Here is a 6,000-nt window from a genome sequence, read left to right on the forward strand (position 1 = left end):
CCTATCTGACTCTATCTCCAATGAAGTCTTCTTCTTTTTCTTAGACATCTTGTTTCGAGTCAGCCTTCCAGTTAAGGCGAGACACTGCAGGTGAATAGTCAAATATACTTTTTTTTGTTGATTTTGAGATTTTGTTATATTTTGCTTCCTAAACATGTCTTCTATGAAACTAGTGACAATAAAACGTCAATAACACACATTTAGTTGTTTATTTTACATCATTTTGCCTTATTGCATCCATAAATGTGCACATATTTAATGGGGAAGTGCCTCATTTGCATATATAAACATACATTTCAGAAAACTTGCAATATATTTTTTCTTAGTTTATATGTACATAACAAATTGGGAAAGTTTCATAGTGATATCTATTCAAATATTTTTTGCCTATTAGGGGGTACTACACTGTACTACACTGTTTGTAGCCTGTGTGTAGTTCTGTTCAGTTCAATAACATCATTATTATTATTATTATTATTCAGTTATCAGGCATGTGTTTAGGTTGTCTATTACTAATGGTTTGATTAGGTATTGTGTTTGTAAATATCTGTTTAAAAAAAAAAGTATGGCATTTTACAATACAGAACTTTGAAGGCGTTTTCCCAAAAATGAGTTTTAAGAGTTTTTCCTCATACTCTGAGCCAGAAATCTCCACTTCAGTAGCACTCACATACACCAAACCTTTCCAGTTCTATTCATATCTATCTTCTGAAGGTATTTACAGAAGGGTTTGTTGATATTGCATTCTTACCCTGATTTATATCACATTTTATTCCTAAAAACATGGCGAAATATGGAATTTTACCATAAAAATGGACTGAATGGAGTATTTTCTGATTTATGGAGTGATAAAAAGATATATCCAAAATCCCCTCTGTAATAACCTTTGGCTCTAATATGTCAACAAAATGAAACTATAATTTTGAAAATGGCTTTATCCAATGTTCAGATTTCTGTCCTGGAATTATATGCAAATTAGTGCATATTTAAGTAGATCATGCCTCATTTGCATATTTAAACATACAATTTCAGAAAACTTGTAATACAAAAAAGTCTTGTCTTAATATAAGTAATCAACTGGGGAAGTTTCATTGTGATATCTATTAGTTAATTTTTTTACCCTATTCACCTGCAGTGTCTCCCCTTAAATTAACGCAGCTCCGCACGTCCGTCCCCTGGCATCACTACAGAAGGTTAACCCTTTCACTGCTGCCACACGACAGAAGGTTGACCCTTGCACTGCTGCCACACGACAGAAGGTTGACCCTTTCACTGCTGCCACACGACAGAAGGTTGACCCTTGCACTGCTGCCACACGACAGAAGGTTAACCCTTTCACTGCTGCCACATGACAGAAGGTTAACCCTTTCACTGCTGCCGACATGACATAAGGTTAACCCTTTCACTGCTGCCACATGACAGAGGGTTAACCCTTTCACTGCTGCCACACGACAGAAGGTTAACCCTTTCACTGCCGTACTACCAAAACGGTTAACCCTTTCACCGCGACAATACACAGAAGGTTAACACTTTCACTGCCACACGACTGTTAACGTTAGGTTATGGCTATAACCAAGTTCTGTTAGTTAGGGGTGACGCTTGGCATCACTACTGCACTCCCTCGCGTACGTGCACGCGTACTGAATAACATTCCACAAATATACCTTTAATACCAGTATTAGTCTGACCACACCCCTCATCAGCTTACCTTCATAAGCAGGTGTGTGGTCACCTGCTCTCCTCCTACCCAAGCTTTCACCACAAGGTGAGGTCAAGGGCTGCAGCGGCCGTCTGATGCCAAGCGTCACCCCTAACTAACAGAACTTGGTTATAGCCATAACCTAACGTTCTGTTCCGTTAGGGGCTCTGCTTGGCATCACTACTGCACAAAGGGAGGCCAAGCGGAGCCGCTGGCTGACAAATACACCCCGCTGACAGCCCCCCACAACCATCAGAACAGGGAGGGCCGAGCCCCCCCGACCCCCCCTAATGGAGGGCATCCCCCCTATTAGGGGCTTCACGGGAGGGCGACGGACCCGACCGTGCGAAGAGGCACTCAAGCAACCCAACGCACAGGGTGAGCAGACCGTGGCTTGACCCCACGACTACACCCACGCACAACCCGCATGCCACCCGGGAACGAACGGAGGAACAACCTCGTCACTGCCCCCAGAATCACGGGGTCAAGGGCAAACCCAACCCCGTGGCAAGGCCGTAGCAGCGGAGCGCGAAGGAAGACCCAGACCCACCAAAAGGACTGGACTCCCTGGAATGGGGGCCCGGAGAAGTCCATGATGCCAGCATCAAGACCCCACCAGGTGGGCACCTAGTGACCCCGCCCCCCACATCGCCAGCGTATTCGGACAAAGGCCCCCAGCCGAGCGGGCCCTGTCCTCCCCAACAGCACACCGCCTGGAACACAGGCCCTGCAACAGGCAGACAGCATGGTCATAACACACAAGAGTTAACCAAAGGAAGCAGGCAGTGCACCGGGGAAAAAGACCAGGCAACAGGCTGTCAACCCAAGCCTGGAAACTGCGGACGAAGTAGGCGCCAGAAAGGACAGCTGAAAACAGCCGCCCCGGCGGAAGGGGCGGAAGCTGGCGTTGTCGCATAACCAAGCCTTTAAACAGCATGTCAGAAGTGGGATCCCTAGACCACTCGACCCCTGACAGCTGCCCACAGAAAAAGCCCATACGATCGGCAGACGTCATGAACGTGCAGGGGCACCCTCAACCGGAGAACCGGGAGTCGACACTGCAGCAACACACCAGAGAACCAACCACCCAGGCATTACCCCATGCAATGGTTGGTCCCATAACCCCTCAGGAAAGAAACCCCAAAACACATCTGCGGCACCGCCGCAGCCCGCGTTCCGGTTTCCAACAGGGCTATCCCGGGCCTACGGGTCAACGAGCATCACCCCGGACCGGGCCCGGTGATACGGGGAGCACAGGGTCCCCCGAGGAGGTTAAAACCACCCCAACAGGCCCCTCAGCGCCAAACGCAAGAGAAGAGCGTAAAAATGGAAGACCAGCCCCAGCACCCCGCACTCGGTATTCCCAGGAGGTCACCCAACCAAGTACCAACCAAGACCAACCCGCACAGCGGCCGAGATCCGACGAGATCGGATGCGTACAGGTCGGCACGGCCTTAAGCCATTACGATAGTGCAGAATACAACGCACCTAACAAGGGTCCCATAACGCTCAACCCTGTGACACCCGGATCGACCTAGCATTTTTCCCCCTGAAAAAACCCCAAGTCCCTCAGGGTACCAGAACAGCAGATCTGCATCCCCAGCGGACAACGGGTGCAACTGATCTGGACCAGCGCGACCAGAACCAGTCCCGTGCCCTAATCACGCCGACCTGCCAACCCCAGGAGAAGGGGCAGATATGCGCGTTTGATCCCAACATAAAAAAGAAGGCGCCACCCAGACGTGTCGGTATGAACCGCGTCCGGTGGCCCACCCCTAGGGCGTGAGACCCTTCCCCATATGTCCAGACCCATTCCGTCATCATCCCCTGACATGAACGGGAACCCATCGACAACACACAGGATGTCGGAAGAGGAAAAACCCCCATCCCAATTGCTCCATAAAAACGCTGTTTCACCCAAGCAATCAAGGCGCGCGCTAGTCAGCCAATGGCCCAAAAGCACATCCTGAGCCAGCACTATGTGTGCGTTTGGACATACCCACATCAACAATAGGCCGTTTAGACCACCATATTGAATCCCCAAGACGCCCAGGGAAACGACAAGAGGGGCGAGATGCAATCAACTCCATGAATGAATGAATGAAAAAATTTACCCAACAGACTGCAGTACGGCAATACACACAATAGGATAAGGGGAGGCAGACCTGAGAAAGACGTTAGTGTTGTTTCCATCAGGGACCCTCATTTCCAATCCATCAAGACACATTCAACTCTTTATAAAAATAAAGAAAAGGCATCACCCGTATGACCCAACTGCACAGCTGGGAGTAAAAACCCTGTTTTTCACATGATTTTAATCCAGTCACTCCTTTTAACCAGAGTGTAAGACCAGACCCTCCCAGAAACACCTTCCCACATGAGACTATGGTCAAGAAAAAAGATATGTAAACTGTGAGACACGTGACCAACAGACTCAAGTTTGACACATAAACCGGGCGCAGCAGGCCTGTGAGCCCTGCGCCCAACCTCGACATCTTTAAGACACCAGCTCATGGAAGGCGTCGCCATAGCAACAACGCTACAACGGGCGGGGAAAACCCACCGGATCCTGTCATGTAACAGGAGTCGGTAGAATACCCCTTCCCCCCCCCCCCCCCCCCCCCCTGTCAAGCACTGGCTTGGCCCTGACTGGCTCAGCAGAAAAGATCAAAAATCCCCTAAACCAATCAAGTGGGAAAGGAGGGGTTTATTCGACACCCCCTCCCGAAAACACACCCTTTATCCCTACACGCAGAAAAACAACCGTAGCCATCTTGAAAACCTCCGGTAGAAAGCAATGCATAGCATAAGCTAATACAATGCCTGCTACCCACAACAAGTGTAAAAGGTTTTACAACAAAACACAAGTCGCCTGTGCGTGAATCCAATACCCGTTGCCTATGTCATACATAGGAAAAAACGCTGAACGAGAGTAACGGCTAGGCCGTGAAAAGTGTGCGTACGAGCATTACTGCAACTAAACAACACAGCATTGTGAAAACACATATACTTAGTTAAAGCAATGGAATAACACCAGTTCTAATTGCATGTGGAGCATCAAGCTAAATAGAACCTATTACCGAGTGTAAGTTGCAGACCTTGCTTAACCTCGTAACACAACACAACTCACCCCACAACGTAAAACAGGGCAGATTCATATATACACAACCCCACCATATGATTTGTTAGAAGAAACACACAGTTTGTTCGGCCAAAACACAGTCCCCCTTATGTCGGGGAACTTTTTTTATTAAACACTAATAAAGTTAAGGCACAAAATCATAGAGGGGCCGGGAAGGGTGTAGGAGAGGGGATACAGAGGGGAAAAAAGTCACTCCTAACGGCGTCTGCCACCTCGCGCCGCTCGAGTCTTGCCACCCCGGGGAGCCCCGGAGGGACGGTAGGTTACAGTCTGCTGGACACGACGTTCCCTACCGTCTCCTCCGGTCTGGGATGGGCCGGCGGTGGCCGAAGCGCCGTTTCGTCCCCTGGCCCTCTTGGCAGGGCCAGCAGCGGCGGCGGAGGCAGTGGTAGCGGCGACGGAGACAGCTCGACGTCGTGGAAGCCTTCTGCCTCCACCGGCAAGGACGGGAGGCGGAAAATGGGGTTGGAGGATGGATCTCTCCTCTGCCATCTCTCTGCATGTTGAGGTCATCAACTGCAGGGCCTTCCCGAACAGGCCAGCGTCGGAGAGGGCGGCCGTCAGAAGAGGAGCTCTCTTCTTCTCTGGCACACGGGCCTGCTCCAGCCAAAGGTGACGCTGGCCCAGGGTGGCCAGGGCGCGCACTTTCCCCATGGCTATGGCCAGCACCTGGGAAAGGTGCAGGACAGCTCCCGCAGCCTGGGTGATCTGATCGCATTTTACCTCGTTCAGATCCGTGCCGCCCGTCATTACCCCTGATACAAATCTAGCCAGGTGGGCGATGTTAGACGCCGCAGCCAGCGATTGTGTACCAGCGATGAATGACTGGTCACCCCAATAAGCCAATCGCCTAGCCGATTTCCCCTGGAGGACCGGCTTGCATAGGGGTTCCCACACCATATCCGGACAGAGGAGCGCGGCCATCGGACTGTCAAGCCGAGGCACGCCCTCCCCCATACCTTTGACTAACCCCGACACCCGCGTAACTGGTACGTAGGCGGGAGTTAGTCCCATGATGTTGGACACCGCCTGACCCCGACGAACATAGGCCCCCATCGATGGGAAAAATGGGTAGACAACGTCCACCCCTCTCACTGGGGGACGCTGCCAGGGATGGCCTATGAGGTCATCGGGGACAAGTGCAGGCAATGGCAGCGGC

The sequence above is a fragment of the Notolepis coatsorum genome (genome assembly GCF_963971535.1).
Source record: "Notolepis coatsorum genome assembly, chromosome: 9".
Lineage (NCBI taxonomy): Eukaryota > Metazoa > Chordata > Actinopteri > Aulopiformes > Paralepididae > Notolepis > Notolepis coatsorum.